The sequence below is a fragment of the Phoca vitulina genome, unplaced genomic scaffold (genome assembly GCF_004348235.1).
Source record: "Phoca vitulina isolate PV1807 unplaced genomic scaffold, GSC_HSeal_1.0 scaffold87, whole genome shotgun sequence".
Taxonomy (NCBI): domain Eukaryota; kingdom Metazoa; phylum Chordata; class Mammalia; order Carnivora; family Phocidae; genus Phoca; species Phoca vitulina.
Genome location: NW_022589790.1, coordinates 650,640 through 669,853, shown reverse-complemented (window position 1 = coordinate 669,853; position 19,214 = coordinate 650,640). Strand labels below are relative to the sequence as shown.

Genomic DNA, 19,214 nt, shown 5'->3' with positions numbered 1-19,214 from the left:
TGGGTGGGTGGATGGGTGGGTGGATGGATGGATGGATGGATGGATGGCTGAGTGAATGACAGTCACTGGGAGCATGCAGGAAGGTGGAGAAAGTGCTCGGCTGTGTCTGGCCACCAGTCGAGGCAGACAGTGGTGATCAGGCTGCTTGGTGGCCTGGCCGGCCAGGCAGCAGCTGCCAGGGAGCAACGTGGCCCTGTTTTTTGTAGGGGAAACAAGTGTCTTATTTACCATGGAGAATGAATATTGGACTGTGTGAAGAACACATTTGCCACTGAGATGTGTGAAGGGAGGACCAGGGATGAAAGCGTGAACTGTTCCTCGCTGAGACTCCTGCAGCTCCCCTGAGGCCCCAGCTAGGCCGCTGGTCTAGCCCTGCATGCCTCCTCCCCGCGGGACCACTGCCCTGGCCGGGCTCACCACCCTCCTGTGAGCACCCGGGGTCAGCTGCTCATAGTTTCCTCTCCTGCCAAACCTTCGGATGGCTCTTATGGCCTCAGCCCTCCTTTGGTGCTGTCCTTCCTCCCCATCCTGTGCTGGGGCCACCCAGACCTCCCCCTGCCCTGCCCTGCCCTGCAGGCCACCTCCGTCCTCTGGCTCTGAGCCCCTCTCTGTGTGGCACCTGCTCACCGGGTCACAATCCTCTCCTGCTCCCCCCGTCCTCACGGCCGAGTCTCCAACGTGTTGGCAGCTATGGGATCAGTCCCGAGGTCCAGTCTCAGGGTGCACGTCTCCCTCCTGCTGGTAGAATCAGGATGACCCCCCCCCCACTGTGGCTCCTGCCCGGTGGGGGCCTGGAGGAAAGGGGCTCTTGGAAGCACCGCAGAGCCTCTCCAAATTAAAGAAGCCCTTGAGTCCCAGAAAGTGGGGGACAGCTTGGGTCAGAAGGCCATGGCCCTGGTTCCAGGATGTGGGGACCCCCCACTGTTGAGACCTTGGCCATGGCCCTCCATTCTAGGCATACCCACTCCCTTACCCTCTTCAGGGAGGGAGCACCCCGTGGAGCCCAGGGCAGAAAACCCCTTCTCAGCTCGCATCCTGTGGCTCCCGAGCTCCGAGAGCCTGGGACTTTCAGGTTCCACAGCTGCACCCACAAAGGCCAGGCTCGGGCCCATCTGGAAGAGAGTGTGAGCCGTCCGGGGGCACGCAGTTCAGACACGGCAGAATGGAGGAACGGGGATGGCGACTGGGATCACAGTCCTCGCTCCCCGCAGCCTGGAGACAGCATCACCCCTGGGAGGCCAGGAGACCCTGGAGTCAACAAGCACCCCCAGCAAACTCAGAGCCTACTTTTTGGGCCCGGGGGGCTTGTTTTCAGAAATGCTTACGACCCGGGGCCCACGGACCCTACTGCCCCGTCTCCCCGTGGTGGGTCAGCCTGGGCCACCTGCGCGCCCCACAGGGACGCTGCCCACGGCGTGCCGGAGTCTGGGGCAAAAACAGCCAGTTCCATCTCTGGGCGCCTGCATGAGTCACCCACACCTCCTGACAAACACCTCTCAGGCGCCTTCAGGGAGGAGGAACAGATGGCAAAAATAAATGCTTTGTTTTCTCCCTGCAGCTCCTGGGAGTGGTTTCAAAGAATGGTCTGGGGAGGCAAGACTGTGCAGCCAAGACTGGCTGGGGGGGGGCTGGGTAGGGGGCCCTCACTGGCTGAACCTCAGTTTCCACATCTGTAAAGTGGGTTCATCATACCGCACCCGTGAGTCCTGCCCACCACACTCCACCCTGCCCCGCTGCACCTGAGGGTGGGCTGAGGAGGACCAGGGAACCACCTTCTCCATCACAGGGGACACAAGGCACCCATCATGCCCAGACAGCTAGGCGGTCATCCCAGCCTGCTCCCCCTGCCTTCCCCCCAGGCCAGGCAGGACTTGCCCCCCAGCTCAGGCTACCTGGCCCTCCGTCGCCACTGGTGTTGTTCTGTCCTCTCTCGGAGCCTGGCTGCATGTGCCTGGGGCTGTCCCGGTCAGGGCCCCGAGGACCACAAGGTGGCTACGGACGTGGGGCCCAGAGGTGCAGGGGTGCCAGCAGTCAGCACAGAGGGGAGGCTGCACAGACATCATTCCCTGGAGCCATTCCTTTCCTTCTGGCCTGAGATGCCGGTCAAGGGTCTGGAAAATCTTACAGGACAGAGACATCAGTTCCTTTCTGCCCTGAATCTGGAAATCTGGGGGAATGAGTTGGAAACTGCTCAGCTTTTTGTTCCCGGTGCCCTGTGACTGGGACTCAAGTGCGGGGCCTGGACACGGGGGGGGGGGGGGGGGGGACGGGGTGTGGGATGGTCCCAGACGGTCAGGGAGTGGGGGACCAGGACAGGTGCTCCTGGTTTTCCTCCCCGTGGAGGGCGGGAGCTGGAGAGCCACCGTGAACCCGAGTGGGGCCCAAGAGACACCAAGCGGGGCCACTTGTCTGAAAATAACTCCAAGAAGCAAGAAGCTGCCTTTAAATACTTCTCATTCTTGCTCTAAGAGGGGGCTCTCACGGCTGAACTTTAACAGATTCGTCATCGTCTTTTCTGGGAAGAACAAGGGAAGATGAAGTCATCAGTGTTAGAATAAAACAAAGAAACATACTGTTTCTCTCTGGCTCCTCTCAGAAGCATCCAGCAGACAGAGAAAAGGCCGTTGTGGAAAGGCTGGGAAGATGTGTGCATGTGTGTGTCTGAACCCCCCCCCCCCGCAGCTTGGCGGCTCCGCTCACGATTGTGGGTTCAGTCCCCATCCTGGGCTGCAGCCTCTGGGACACCGGGGCCCTCATCCCTGGCCCACACCCGGGCTGCGTGCGCACAAACGCACCACTGTGAATCAGCTGCCCTCAAGACTTGGCCGAAAAGCGGTTCTGTCCTTATCTGAATTTCACAGAAGGGGAAACTGAGACTCGGAAGGAGGACCTGACCTGTGCTAGTGTCGCCCAGCTGGAAGGTGACGGGGGGACACAACGGCCCCCCACTGCTTCCAGGGTCTCAAACGGATCATCGGGCTTTTACCGTCTTCTGCAAGTGGGTCCAGAATTGCCCGAAGCAGGGACTGGTTCTGACTTGGGAGGGTCTCCGCATAGGGAGACCCCAGGCAGCTCGTGTAGGCAGGGGCCCCGGCTGGATGGCCGGCTACTCAGACCCCAGACCCTAGGCGCTGCCCCACTGCAGGGTCAACCCCAGGGACCCAGGCAGAGCAGAGTCTCCCCAGCCGCCATCCAGAAAGACAGGCAAGGAGACGACGGTGCTAGGACCCGAGTCCTGCCTAGAAGGCCACGTGACCACGTGCACCATTGCAGAAACCAGCGAGCCCCCCCGCCACCACCTCGGAGGCCGGGACCGCTCACCGCTGGCCAGCTGTGGGCGCTGGACATCCGCCCCTGCTCTCCGCATGCGGGGGGCGGGGCTCACAGATGCCCCGGCTCCTGGTCCGCCCGCATCCCTCCCATGCTCCGGCTGGCAGGAACCTTCCTGCAGAGAAGTCCCTGATTTGAGGCCCCAAGACCTGCTCCGCCACCCCGCACGCCCGGAGACCCCGCAGAGCTTCCTGATCACGTGGATGCCAGTGTGCTGCCTCACACAGGTGGAGGGGAGGAGGGTACAGGGGTGACCCGGCCACTGTGCCCCAGCAAGACTCCCAGTCCGAACATGCTTAACACACGGACACGCGACTATCAGAAAGCCCCGCAATGCCTCGGCGCAAAGCGCATGGCGCGTTCTCTCTCGCACAGATTCAGCAGACCTTCCAGCAAGAACGGTCGTGGGGGAGGGGGTAATCGTGAGCTTCACCTGGTGTGGCCCCGGGCTCGGCTGTCCCCTGCCCGGGCTCGCTCCGTCCTTGCCCACCCGCACCCTGCTGCTCGCCTGCTCCATTTCCCGGGCGACAACCGCGGTGCCTCACCCCTGCCGAGGGAGCCCAGCTCACCCCAGCTCCTCCGTGCTGGGCCCCGGGCCACACTTCTCAGCCTGTGGGACCACTGAGGGCTGCTGGAGGAGCGAGGACACCCCCAGGAAGAGCAGCCTTCCCGGGACCGGGGACGCCTGTACGCCAGGTACTTGTGGGTGATACACCTGTCCCGGGCAGCCCCTCGGGGCCCCTGCAAGAGCCCGGCCTCAGGCTCGGGGCCTGTGGGACAGGAAACCCCTCATGTCAGCGTCTGTCGAGTGAGGCGCTCCAGGGTCACTTTCAGGATATCGCCAGGCCCACGGCTCCCTGTGCAGCTCTTCAGCGAATCACGGCCCTCCTATCAATTCCCGTTACAAAATTAGCATCGTCCTTACCAACAGTACCTCCGACCTCATGGGTCTAACGTGCTGGCCGCTTGTTTTTAAAAATGTGTTAAACACATCCACATGTGACAACGACCGAACAGTGAGCGAACGCAGGGCTGAGTTTTGTCCTCAGTTCCCCCCCCCCCCCCCCCCCCCCCCGCCCCCAGAGGCAGCATCGCTGCTTCTCCCAAGGACACACGGCTGCAGGGTGGGGTAGATTTCGGGCCCTCCTACCCTGGGTCTCTTAGGCAAACCAAGCAGGCTCCTCCACATGCCTGAGCCCTGCAGGAAGCCTGAGCCTTGGCGGGTCACACCCTCAGGCAGCAGGTGGCCCTTGAGGCTGAGGCCATGCTCCCCCCCGCTGCCCCCTGCAGCCCTCCCCGCTCCCTGTGCACTCCTGCAGATGGAGGGCTGGGGAGGGCACTGATGACCCAGCCACGATGAGTTTCTGCTTCAATCTTGCAAAGACTCAGTCCTGTCATCAGGGCTCAGCCCGGGCTGCAGGCCAGGACAGGTGTCACATGTCACACCTCCTGGCCCTGTCCCGCTGCACCAGGGAAGAATGGCTGCTGGTACGGACGGGTCCCACTGCTCAGGGGACAGGGGGCCCTGGCTTTCTCGGGCTCACATTTGTCTTCGGAAAAGATTCAGCCACCCAGATACTATGAAAATGTGACCGCTCTGGGAACGGCAGCTCTCGGGGCTTGGCAGAAGCCAGCCCTGCCTGAGTCTCTTCCCGGCACCCCTTGGTCCACCTGGCCTCCTGGAGGAGGGAGCTGCAGACAAGAGGGGCTTCCGGGGATGGCAACTTTGCCAGCATGTGGGGGACTGGGGTGAGGGGGCAGGGAGACCCTCGAAATAAGAAGGAGGGGCTGGGTGAGAGGAGGCATGGGGAGGCTGGCCTAAGGGCCACAGAGCGACTGGGGCTACTTCCAGAAACATCCACCCAGGGGAAAGGATGTCTTTGGGGCCAGCTGCACATTGGACCCCTGGCTCAGCAGCCCTAGTCCTTTCCCTCTTGGGGCCTGCCTCCCACCCGGCACTGGGGCTGGTCTGCCTGAGTCCCTTATTACTCAAGCTGAATGCACTGAAGGCTCAGGCTCTGCTCACTTAGAGCTACCCCAAGGGAGTAAGCTGTTAGTTGGCTCCATCGTTAGTCTCGTCTCAGCTCCGGCAGCCCCCGTGAGGTCCCTCAGGTGAGTGTCTGCATGATCCGCCTGGCCAAGCTGCAGCAGGTGGGCCGAGCGAGGCCAGGGTGCAGCCGGCACTGGAGTGCCACAGGGAGACTGGGTTTGCCCCTGGGCTCCAAGCCAAGGTTGGCCCGGCAGCAGCTGCCCGGGATCACCGGCCTCTGCGGCTTCTTCCTGCCCAGCATCTGTCCCTCCTTCTTCTGTCAACAAAACCCATTTTGTCCTCTGTCTCTTGCCTGGGGTAGAAGGGCACATGGCCCTGGTAGCCAGCCACCCAGGCCAGGAACGACCTTGGCCTACAATGGTTTGACATGAGCATGGGATCCAGGCCCGGCCACTCAGTGCAATCCATCCCTCTAGCCTTTGAAACAGATTCATGGTAGACATGTTACCCAGACTCGGCTCTTGGAACATTTATTAACATTTATTATTGCAACATGTCTTTCTGCTCAGTTCGAGTAAAGCATAGGAAATACGTATGAAGCTGCTGGGGCCTCCTTGTAAAAGGAACCCACATGGAGAGAGTAGAGCCGAGAGGAAGAGAAACTGAGACCGTGTCCTAGATCTAGCCATGCCTGAGGTCCACCCCTGGGCTTTTGATTTACAGACACAAACACGTTCTCCCTCTGAGCTTAAGTCTGAATGAGTTGAGTTTCTGCACATGCAGTACAAAGAATCATAGTGCCCCAGACTCTTGACAGGGGCTGAATATGCCTATCTGGACTATGTTGACATAATGAGGATGAGGGAGATTGTAGGGAGAAGAGATTAGAGGGGTGGAGGGAGGTGGGCACAGCAGGCGAATGTGCAGCGACGTGGTCCTGGAGGCCCGGAGCAGGGCAGTGCGGGAAGGAAGTGCTGATCAGTGGGCCCAGGGTCCTGAGATGGGCAGAGAAGCACAAGACAGAGACCCCATGGGTGGTGCCTGAGGCTTTGAGGACCCTCCCAAGAGCAGCTGGTGGACCGCATGAAGGCCGAAGCCGGCCTGGATCAATGCCTTTGACCTTAGACCCAGCAGTTACTCGGGACCCAATCCCGGGCCGGTATAAGCATCAGTAGAGGTGCCCTGGGCTGACAACCAGGAGCGCCTAGAAACAGGGTGCTGGTTAGCAAAGTGTGGGCCGCTCTTCAAGGGAATACCCCCGGCTGTCAGAGGAAGGCAAGAGACTCCAAGTAGAATGTCTGCCAGCTATGGAGTGAGAAAAGCCAGTTCTAACTCAGGCTCTGCTTAGCATGAACGGATCTTCGCAAAAGAAAATGATACCTCCACGTGCCCAGAGAAAATGCCCTAGTGTGTCTCATGACGACAGGGATTCTCTTAATCATGTCATGGGAGGTGAGTGGTGTTAGTTTCTGCTTTACCCTTTTCTGCATTTCTTTTTTTTTTTTTTTCCAAAAAGAAAGGAGAGAGCAAATCGAGGGTGGGTGTGAGGTGCAGCCCCTGAGTGGGCGGGGGTGGGGGTCACCCTGTGGGGCCAGGAGGAGGCCACCTGCTGGAGCCGCACCTGTCTGCTGCTGGGGACATGCCAACCATGTCCACTGAAAGGCAATGCACAGTCTCCTCTCTCTCTCCAGCCACTTGTCAGTCTGCGGAGAGAATAACATGCAGAAGCATGGAGGGTGCATTTGAGTTTAACGAAAGGCAGGGATGACGGATTCCAAGTTGACAAATGTCGAAGCAGAGGCTGGTGTCCAGGGTGGCCTGGCTGCTGCTTCCAGACACACTACGGCTACAAGGTCACCTCTTTTCTGAAACCAGAGCTGCCGCCGCTGCTCTGGGACATGAATTCCATGACCCAAAGCGGTCGGAAGACGGACTGCCATTTGGGGGTTCAGATGGGCATGCGCGAGCACTTTACAGTTGGCAGAGTCCTTTCACAGATGTCATCACCCTTGGGTCCTAGGTCCCTGCCTACAGGCTCAGGGAGCTAAGCCCGGCCCCGTGCTGGCCCCACATTGGCCACAAGTGGACAGCCAAATCCACCTGTGCAAGCAGGGCCCCTGGGGTCCTTGGCTTCTATTTCAGCCTTAGTGAGTTACTTGTTTCTTTCTTTTTTTTTTTTAAGATGTATTTATTTATTTTAGAAAGAGAGAGATCAAGCATGAGCAGGGGAGGGGCAGAGGGAGAGGGAGAGAGAATCCTCCAACAGACTCCCTGCTGATCACAGAACCCGATGTGGGGCTCGATCCCAGGATCCTGAGATCATGACCTGAGCTGATAGCAAGAGTCGGACACTTAACCGACTGAGCCACCCAGATGCCCCTGTTTCATTTTTTTTTTTTTTAACTTTTACTGAAGTATAGCTGCCATCCTGAAATGCACACCCATTTGAGGTGGGTAGCCAGGTGAGTTCTCCCAAAGCAAACACACCTATGCCACCAGCACCCAGGTCGAGAAACGGCACGCTTCCAGCTCCCCAGAAGTCTAGCCTGGGCCTCTTAATTTCACTAACTCTCAATTTCATCTGGAAAGACACAAAAAGGAAGAGGGATCACCATGTAGGGAAACCATCCTTGTTAAAAAACCCAAAGCCTGAGACAGGCAGCCCCCAGAGGGACACTTGCAGTAAATGCAGGAGAAAGAAGATGAGCCGGGGGGGGGGGGGGCTGCGTGTCTGGCCCCGTGTGGCCGCGGTGGGCTGTACGCGGGCCTTGGGCTTCTCTCCATCCCTCCCATCGCTGGTGGTCCTGAGGCACCTGCCTGCTCAGCCTCAGTCCCACCCAGATCTACACAAAGGATCAAGAACATGGGACCACCTGGGTAAATAGACTTTCTTTTCATTTAAATATCTTAAAATATAAATGACTGTTTAAAGCAAAAATAATGTAGTGTGGGGGTCTATAAATATGTGGACAACAATATATAACAACAATATAGCACTGTTATGGGTTGAATTGTGTCTCCCCTCCCCTCCGCCCCCCAGCCAAAATATGTTGAAGTCCTAACCTCCAGTATCTCAGAATGTGACGTTATTTGGAAACAGGGTCTCTGCAGATGGCATTAGCTAAGATGAGGTCATACTAGAGTAGGATGGACCCCTAATCCAATAGGACCAGTGTTCTTCTCAGAAGATGGCCATTTGAAGACACCGATACACCAGGAGAACATCAGGTGACTTTGAAGATACAGGTAAGAGCTTCAAGCTGAGGAATGTCAAAGACTTCTGGTCAAGAAAACCAGGAGGGGGCAGGGAAGGCTTGGCTTCAGAGGAAGCATGGCCCTCGGGCACCTTGGCTTTGGACTTCTACCTTATGAGAGAGGAAGTTTCTGTGGTTTTAAACCATCCCAGTTTGTGGTGCATTGTTACACGAGTGTGAGCACAGAGGCTGAGGGAGAACGGAAGCATACGGGCATAAGGTCCTCATCCTACATGTGAAGTAGTATAATATCACTTGATGGTAGACTGTGGTAAGCTACAACTGTTGCAGGGACAAGAATTCTAGGATGCACACTCCTCCCCCAAATCCCAACCCTCCTGGCATATACACCCTGTGTAACCCCTCCCATCTCCTTGAGTGTGAAAGTGATTGATGGCACTCCTGTGATTTATGTCACATGGCAGAGGTGAAGGGAATTCTGCAGATAACTAGGCCCTTAATCAGTTGACTTTGAACAAATCAAGTTTACCGTTGGTGAGCCTGACCTAATCAGGTGAGCTCTTTAAAAGAAGGTGTTTTTAAGACAGCTCTCCTGGGGTCCTTGAAGAAGTAAGCTGCTATGGAAGCTTTAGCTGCAGCAAAATAAGTTCTGTCACCATCCTCATGAGCTTGGAAGGGGACCTTAGCTTCAGGTGAGACCCCAGCTTCAGACTTGTGAGACTCTGAGGAGAGAACCCAGCTCAGCTGTCCTTGGAACCTGCCTCATGGAAACTCTGAAATAATAAATATTTATTGTCTTATGCTGCCCAGATTGGTTTAATGTTTTAGGCAGCAGCAGCAAAGTAATACAATGTATATTATGATACCTAAATCAAGCACTAAAATAATACCAACAAAGGAATATAACTAATAAGTCAACAAAAGAGGTAAAATGGGATTATTAAAAATGCCCAATTAATTTAAAAGAAGTCAGAAAAAGAAGATAAAAGGAAAAAAGAACATAGGAAACAAATAAAAAATATGAGGCACCTGGGTGGCTTCATCGGTTGGGCTTTCAACTCTTGGTTTTGGCTGCGGTAATGATCTTGGGGTTGTGGGATCGAGCCCCATGTCAGGCTCGGCACTCAGCAGGGAGTTTGCTTGGGATTCTCTCTCTCCCTCTGCCCCTCCCCTGCTCATTCTCTCTGTCTTAAATGGGTAAATAAATCTTAAAAAAAAAAATAGCAAGGTGATTTAAATGAAACAATGTCAATGATCACATTAAATGTAAATGGTCTACACAACTTGATTAATAGCAAGAAAATTTCAGATTGGATAGGAAAGCAAGAACCACACAGATGCTGTCTACAAGAACCCCCCTTTAAATATAAAGACACAGTTGGTTAAAAGTAAAAAGATGAGAAAAGGAAGGAAAGTTGGTATATCTACATTATCATCAGACAAAACAGATTTCAGAGCAAAGAATATTATAACAGATAAAGAGGGTCATTTCCTAATGACGACTGCAGTTGAGATTTTAACACCCCTTACTCAATAATGGACAGAAGAAGTAGACAGAAAATCAGGAAGAATATTTAACATTGCAACATTACCAAGTAACCTAACCTGATTTATACTTATAGACCCCTTCACACAACAACACCAGAATACACACGCATATTTAACAAAACAAACCATATTCTGGACCATAAAACAAATCTCAGTAAATTTAAAAGGATTCAGGTCATAGAAAGTATGTTCTTTGGCCATAGTGGAGTTAAATTAGATAGCATTAATAAACATTTTGGACTAAAAAATATGCTTCTAAATAACTTACTGGGGCAACAGAAAAATTAATAAAGGAATTAAAAAATATTTTGATCTGAATGGAAAAGAAAACACAACATGTCAAAATATGTGGGATGCAGCTAAAGTGATACTTACAGGAAATTTTACAGCAGTAAAGGCCTATATTAGAAAAAATAGATCTCAAATCATATACTCACATCAATGACCTCAGCTTCTACCTTAAGAAACTAGAACAAGAAGAGCAAATGAAACTCAAATAAGCAGAAGAAAGAAAATGATAATATTTAAAGCAGAAATCAATGTATATAACAGAAAAACAATAGAGAAAAACAATGAAACAAAAAGCTGGTTTTCTGAGAAGATCAGCAAATTTAATAAACTTCTAGGCAGACTAATCAGGAAAAAAAGAGGGAATACACAAATTATCAATATCACAATTGGGAGAGGGATATTAATACAAGTTCTAAAGATATCAAAAGAATAATAAGGAAATATCATGGACAACTTCATGCCAATCAATTGACAATTTAGATGACATGGGAAATTTTCTTGAAAGATACAAACTACCCCAACCCAGGAAGCAAGAAACAGATAACTGGAATAGCCCTATATCTATCAAAGAAATGGAAATTGTAGTTAAAAACCTTCCCATCAGGAATAGGACAAAGATGCCTGCTTTCATCACTGTTATTCAACATTTTATTGTAAATTCTAGCCAGAGCAATTGGGCAAGAAAAAGAAATAAAAGGTAAAACTATCTCTACTCACAGATGATATGATCCCATATAGACAAAATTCCAAAGAACCCATAAAAAAAAAAAAAAAAAACTACTAGAGCTAATAAACAAATTCAGTACATTTGCAGGGTACAAGATCAAGACACAAAAATCAGTTGTGTTTCCATACACCAGAAATTAACACACTGAAAATGAAATTAAGAAAACAATGCCATTTGTAATAGCATCCCAATGGTAAAAGAAGAAAATACCTGAGAATAAATTTAGCCAAGAAAGTGGAAGACTTATATCCTGTAAACTATAAAATATTGTTGAAAAGAAATGAAAGGAAGTCTGAATTTAAAAAAAAAAAAACACATCCCATGTTCATGGATTAGAAAACTTAATATCCTAAAAATGACAATACTACTCAAAGCAATCTACATATACAATGCAATCCTTACCAAAATTCCAATGACTTTTTTTTTTTTTTAACAGAAATCCTAACCCATCCTAAAATTCATATGGAATTGCAAGGGGTCCTGAAGAGCCAAAATAATCTTGAAATGAATAACAAAGCTGGACGACTCACATTCCCAATTTTAAAATTTACTGCAAAGCTACAGAATGTAGAGCAAGTGGGACTTCCATACATCATTAGTGCGAATGTATATGATTCAACCACTTTGAAAAAGAATTTGGCAGTTTCTTATAAATAAACATGAACTTACCATATTACCTAGTCATACCACTCCCAAATATTTACCCAAGAAAAATGAAAGCATATATCCACACAAAGACTTGCATATAAATGTTCATAGCAGCTTTATTTATAATAGTCCCAAAGCATAAACAACCCAACTGTCCATCAGCAGGTGCAAGGGATACATGTATTAGTTTTTTATTGCTGTGTAACAAATACCACAAATTTAGTTTACAATTACCACTTAAATAGACATAAACTAGTCTCCCAGTTTCTTTGGGTCAGGATTCTGGAACATTTTGGTTGAGTCCTCTGTTCAGGGACTCACAAGGCCAAAATCAGGTGTCAATAGGGGCTGTCATCTTATCTGAATATCGGGATCCTCTTCTACCCTCAAGGAATTTGCACTTGTAGGACTGAGACCCTCAGCTCTAAGAGGCCACCCACCTTCTGATGACTGTGACAGTTTGTTTCTTCAAAGCCAAAAGAACAAGCTCTCTCAGGCTACAAACCTGCCTGATTTCAGGAAGGACTCTGTTCCCCTTATAGGGTTCACCTGATTTGGTCAGGCCCACCTAGAAGAATCTCCCTTTTCAGTAACTCAAAGTCAGCTGACTAATTACCTAAAATCTCATCATATTCAAAGGTCCCTCCTACACTCAAGGGGTGGGGATTATCCAGTGTGTGTATACCTGGGGTGGAAATCCTGGGGGCCGTCTTAGAATGCTGCCACCACAGAAACAAACTGTGGTATATCCATACAACAGAGATCTTACTCAGCAATGACAGGGACAAAGCTTTCAATACACACAACAACATGGATGTACTTTAAAATAACTATGCTGGGTGCCTGGGTGGCTCAGTCAGTTAAGCATCTGCCTTTGGCTCGGGTCATGATCCCAGGGTCCTGGGATCGAGCCTTGCATCAGGCTCCCTGCTCAGTGGGAAGCCTGCTTCTCCCTCTCCCTCTGCCACCACCCCTCTCTCTCTGTCTCTCATTTATAAATAAAGAAAATCTAAAATAAAAAAAATAATAAAATAACTACGCTGAGTGAAAGTAGCTGGATAGATATATTTATTATTTTGATTGTGGTGATGGTTTCATGAGTGTTTACATATGTTTACATATGTGACTCATGAGTGCTTATTGTATGTCAATTATACAGATGTTTAAAAAATAACTTTATAACTTCTGATATTTGATACAGCTCTTAGAAAACGTTTAAGTATGTTTTTTTACTTTTCAACTGTAATTTTTATGAAATTTAAATACAGGTCAGTTATTTCTGATGAAAACTTAACATTGAAACTGAGATTTGTGGTAAGCACAAAATGCACATCTGATTTTTTAAAAAGATTTTATTTATTTGTCAGATTGAGAGAGAGAGAGAGGGAGAGGAACACATAAGCAGGGGTAGTGGCAGGCAGAGGGAGAAGGAGAAGCAGGCTCCCCACTGAGCAAGGAGCCTTATGCGGGGCTCCATCCCAGGACCCTGAGATCATGACCTGAGCCGAAGGCAGACACTTAACGACTGAGCCACCCAGGCGTCCCTGCACATCTGATTTTGAAGACAGCATGAAAAAGGGTATGTCATGAGTAAGTTTCATATTGATTACAAGTTGAAATGATGATATTCTGGAGATACTGTGTTCCATAAAATAGATTATTAATCTTAATTTTACCTTTTTTTAAAAAAATGTGACCACAAGAAAATTTCCAATTACTCACAGGGCTCTGTGATATTTCTACCTGGCAGTGCTGTTCTAGATCAGACTACCCACAAGTTCCACACGCCACAAGGAGACAAACAGCCAAATCCAGAACGAGGGCCACTCTGCGGGACAAATGTCCCCGTTTCTCTAGGAAATCAATGGATCAAAGACCCCCCAAAACCTAAACAGAACAAAGGAAAGCAAGCAAGCAAACAAACAAAAAAGTGGAATGGGGAAGAAAGAAGGACTATTCTAGAAGAAAACGCAATGTGTGGAGCTTGCTTTGATCCTGACTTGAAAAACCCAAGTGTGAAAAGATACCTTTGAAGTAATTGAGGCATCTGATTATGGGCTGGCTATTCAACAACATTATGAAACTGTTACCCATTTCATGATTAGGTGTGTCAATTGCATGATGCTTCTATAGATCAGAGTCCTGGCAGGGAAGTGAGAGGGTGAGGGCATAGACGAGGAAGATGAGCCGTGAGCTGATAGTAGGGGAGCTGGGAGATGGGGACATGGTGGTGGTTCATGTTTGCCCTATTCTTTATACATTATTATTATTATTATTATTATTATTATTATTATTTACGTAGGCTCCCCACCCAGCATCCAGTATGAAACCCAACACGGGGCTTGAACTCACAACCCTGAGATCATGACCTGAGCTGAAATCAAGAGTCACACTGAGCCACCCAGGCGCCCCTGCCCTACTCTCTATACGTTTAAGCTTTTGAAAATTTCTGTAAGAAAAAGTTAAAAAAAGAAAAAAAGGACAAACAGAAAGTCTGTGACTCTCTCCCTGAAAGTCCCACGGGGCGTGGGTGCCGTGTGACCTTGGGCTGCCCTCCCTGGCTACGCGGGGGATGAAGACGCAGCAGGAGGGGACGCAGGCTTCCTCATTAAGGTGACTGGCAACTGTGCTGATCAGTTTATTACATGCAATGTGCATCTGTCAACGGTGCCGCTCCCGAAATTTGTTACAGCGCCATAACCTAATTTGTCCCCCCTCCTTACGCTCGCTGTTTGCAAAATATAAGGGCACTTTCCCTGGCAAGCATTTCAGAACTGCAACATGCAGACACTTAAAGGCCTTTTCATCAACCAAAGTGCTAATACAATTTGGCTGCGTTCATGCAGAAACATCTGTTTTTCAAGCCACAGGCCACTCTGTCATCTCGGGGTCTTTAATGCTTTCCACAATCACCCTTGCACACACTCACACAAACCGCCGAGTGTGCAATATCTTATCCTGAAGGGGCTTGTCAGAACAGTCCCGGCATCAGAACCGCTGAGCCGTGACCGCCCCCGATGTGGTCCAGACACGGCACCCTTGGGGGACTCATGGGCACCACTGCTAAGCCTCAAAGGGCTGGGGAGTTCCACTATTTTCCTGGGGACATATCACAAGGAGATCTCGCCTCCCAACAGGGGCTTTGATGTGTGGTTAGCCTTCTCTGAGGATCAGACCAGCCACCTCCCCCCCCAGTCACTTGCCCAGGGTGGGTCTGGGCGTGCAACCCAGTCCAGAGCCCCAGCTCCTCCCTCCTGGCCCCTCTGCCTGCTTCTCTCGTGTTTGTGTCTGCTGGTTAAGAGGGAAAGAAGGCCCAGAGTCCTCCCATACACCGGCCACCCCCATGCTGCACTCCCAGCCTGTGGGGCACTGTGGCGGCGACAGTGGTCCAGTGCCTGTCCACAATCCCCCTTGCCCTTATATTTTGCAAACAGAGAGCGTAAGGAGGGGGGACAAATTAGGTTATGGCGCTGTAACCAATTTCAGTGCGCTTACAGCCAAGATACAGAGAGCAGGCACTGAGCGCCAGGGTCTCTGATAGTGGGGGAGGGGGGCCTGGACCCTTGCTCCTTCCTCCCCTTCTACTTGACCACACACATTCTGTCCAACTCTTGATTGACTCTTCTAGAGCAGCAGGGGCATGGGCTCCTCCAGGGAGCCTCCCTTGAGTTGACCCCAGCTGCAGCCCTCCCTCACCCAGGCGTGAGCTCAGGGACGCCCTGGGCCCCACATCAGGGCCCGCTGCAGGGGAGTGCCCTGGTGTCCCGTGGTTTGATGAACTTCGTGGTCTTCCAAGGGGACAGTGTGTCCCCAGAGTGCAGACCAACATGAGGAGTGCGGGAAGAAAATGTGAGACCTCCTTTTTAACATTTTAGCTTTCACTGAAAGTGCTTTTGTTATGTAATGTTTGCTACATGAAAAGGTTACTGGTAACACATAAGTTATGAAGCATGCTGACAAATTAGATGCCTGGACGCCTCCACCCAGTCAGGCCGTGAAATATTATCAATCCCTCCATATCTTCCACCTGTGTTATCCTCCCTACCCACCCACTTCCACCATTCCCACTATCTGGAATTTCAAAAGATTCATTAAAAATATTTTATCTAACTCATATAACTCAATAGCAAAAAAATCCCACAAACAATCCAATTAAAATGGATTAATTATGATTAATTAATGGTTAAAATTAATTATACTTCAACTTAAAAAAAAATGGGTTGAGGATCTGAATAGATATTTTTCCAAAGAAGACATCCAGATGGCCAACAGACACATGAAAAGATGTCAACGTCACCCATCATCAGGGAAATACAAATCAAAACCACGATGAGATAGCACCTCATACCAGTCAGAATGACTAGTATCAAAAAGACAAGAAATGACAAGTGTTGGCGAGGATGTGGAGAAAGGGGAACACTTGTCACTCTTGGTGGGAATGTAAATTGGTGGAATTTCCATACTGTGGAAAACAGTATGGAGGTTCCTCAAGAAACTAAAAATAGAACTACCATATGATCCAGCAATTCCACTTTTAGGTATTTATCCAAAGGAAACAAAAACACTAACTTGAAAAGATATCTGCACCCCCATGTTCATTGTATCCTTATTTACAACAGCCAAGATATGGAAACAACCTAAGTGTCCACTGATGGATGAATGGATAAAGAAAACGTGGTGTGCCACAGCTAACATCATCCTCAATGGTGAAAACCTGAGAGCTTCCCCCCTAAGGTCAGGAACAAGACAGGGATGTCCACTCTCACCACTGTTATTTAACATAGTACTGGACATCCTAGCCACAGCAATCAGACAAGAGAAAGAAATAGAAGGCATCCAAATTAGTAAGGAAGAAGGAAAACTTCCACTATTTGCAGATGACATGATACCGTATAGAGAAAACCCTGAAGACTCCACCAAAAAATTCCAGAACTGATAAATGAATTCAGTAAGGTCGCAGGATAAAATCAATGTACAGATCCATTGCATTTCTATATGCTAATAATGAATCAGCAATAAGAGAAATTAAGAAAACAACCCCATTTACAATCGCACCAAAAATAATAAGATACCTAGGAATAAACTTAACCAAAGAGGTGAAAGACCTGCACTCTGAAAAATATAAAACAGTGATGAAAGAAATTGAAGACAACAGAAAGAAATGAAAAGACATTCCATGTTCATGGATTGGAAGAACAAATGTTGTTAAAATGTCTATACTACCCAAAGCGATCTACACATTTAAATATCCCTATCAAAATACCAACAGCATTTTTCACAGAGCTAGAACAAACAATCCTAAAATTTGTATGGAATCATAAAAGACCCTAAATACCAAAGCAATCTTGAAAAAGAAAATCCAAATGGGAGGTATCACAATCCTAGTTATATTCAAGTTATATTACAAAGCTGTAGTAATCAAAGCAATATAGTATGGGCACTAAAATAGACACATAGATCAATGGAACAGAATAGAAAGCCCAGAAATAAATCCATAATTATATGGTCAATTAATCTTTGACGAAGGAGGAGAGAGGATGCCAAGGGAAAAAGACAGTCTCTTCAACAAACGGTGTTGGGAGAACTGGACAGCTACATGCAAAAGAAGGAAACTGGACCACTGTCTTATACCATACACAAAAATAAACTCAAAATGGATTAATGACCTAAATGTGAGACCTGAAACCATAAAAATCCCAGGAGAGAACACAGGCAGAAACCTCTTTGACATTGGCCAGAGCCATTTCTTTCTAGATATGTCTCCTGAGGCAAGGCAAACAAAAGCAAAAATAAACTATTAGGACTACATCAAAATAAAAACCTTCTGCACAGCAAAGAAAACAATCAACAAAACTAAAAGGCAATCTACAAAATGGGAGAAGATAGTTGCAAATGACACATCTGATAAAGGGTTAGTATCCAAAATATATAAAGAACTGATACAACTCAACACCTCAAAAACAAATTAAAAATGGACAGAAGACAAGAACAGACATTTCTCCAAAAAAGATATCCAGATGGCCAAGAGACACATGAAAAGAGGCTTGACATCACGCATCATCAGGGAAATGCAAATCACCATGAGATATCACCTCACACCTGTCAGAATGGCTAAAATCAAAAAGATAAGAACCAACAAGTGTTGGTGAGGATGTGGAGAAAAGGAGCCCTCGTGCATTGTTGGTGGGAATGCAAACTGATGAAACCACTGTGGAAAAAAGTATCCTCAAAGACAGTGTTCCTCAAAAAATTAAAAACAGAACTACCCTATGATCCAGCAATCACTCTACTAGGTATTTACCCAAAGAATACAAGAACACTAAATCGAAGGGATACATGCACCCCTGTGTTTATAGCAGCATTATTTACCAAATTATGGAAGCAACCCAAGTGTCCATAGATGAATGAATAAAGAAGATGTGGTCTATATATGTAGACAATGGAGTATTATTCAGCCATAAACATAACGAAATCTTGCCATTTGCAACAATGTGGATGGACTTCAAGGGTATTATGCTAAGTGAAATAAGTCAGGCAGAGAAAGTCAAACACCATCTAATCTCTCTTATATGTGGAATCTGAGAAAACCAAACTCATAGATCCAGAGCACAGGCAGATGATGGCCAGAGGGGAGGTGGGGGTTGGCGAAATGGGAGAAGGGGGCCAAAAAGTATAGACTTCCAATTATAACCTAAATCAGTCCTGGGGGTGTCATGTACAGCATGGTGACTAGTCGGTATCACTGTAATATAGATTTGGACGTGATTAAGGGAGTAGATCCTAAAGAAAAGAAATTATCTCAGAAGTATGTTTCCCTAAGCAATCTACTATATAGCTTGCTTGCTTCTCAGTTTTTTTTTTTTAAGATTGTATTTATTTATTTGAGAGAGAGAAAGAGATAGTGAAAGAGAGAGCACTAGCGGGGAGGGGAGGGAGAAGCAGGCTTCCCGCTGAGCAGGGAGCCCGATGTGGGGCTCGATCCCAGGACCCTGGGACCATGACCAGAGCCAAGGGCAGACGCTTAACGACTGAGCCACCCAGGGGCCCCATCTGGGAAGGCTTTTTAATGATAAATTAAATTCCTTTAACAGAAAGAGTCGTGCTCAGATTTTCTATTTCTCCTTGCGTCAGTTTCGGGAAGTTATGTCTTTCAAGGCATGTGTCCCTTTTATCAAAGGTATGGGTATTGAAGTTCACCATAAAAATCCCTTGTTATCCCTTTAACGTCTGCAGGGTTTGGGTAGCTTGTGTTTTCTCCTAGTTAACTCTTGCTAAGAATGTATCAATGTTATTAATTCTTTCGAAGGGTTTTTTTCTCTGTTGTTTTCTGTTTTACTTATTTTCCCTTTCTCATGAGATAATGTGTATAAAGAGACAGTAAGCACTCAGACAGGCAGGCCCTCCTGGCTGCTTAGCACATGTCTGTCCAGTGGTTAGATGGGTGCACAGATGGATGGCCGAGAAG

At 48.6% G+C, this 19,214-nt stretch overlaps 1 protein-coding gene across 1 annotated transcript in view; it reads right to left on the bottom strand.

The window, feature by feature from the left end:
• Nucleotides 1-2,097, bottom strand: part of RASGEF1C (RasGEF domain family member 1C) — a 56,547-nt gene extending 54,450 nt beyond the window's left edge. The window contains exons 1-2 of the mRNA XM_032395754.1: nt 1,893-2,097; nt 974-1,230 (exon numbers count right to left, since the gene is read on the bottom strand). The gene's annotated coding sequence lies outside the window, so the exon portion shown is untranslated. The remainder of the gene's footprint in view (nt 1-973; nt 1,231-1,892) is intronic.
• Between the last annotated feature and the right edge of the window lie 17,117 nt (nt 2,098-19,214).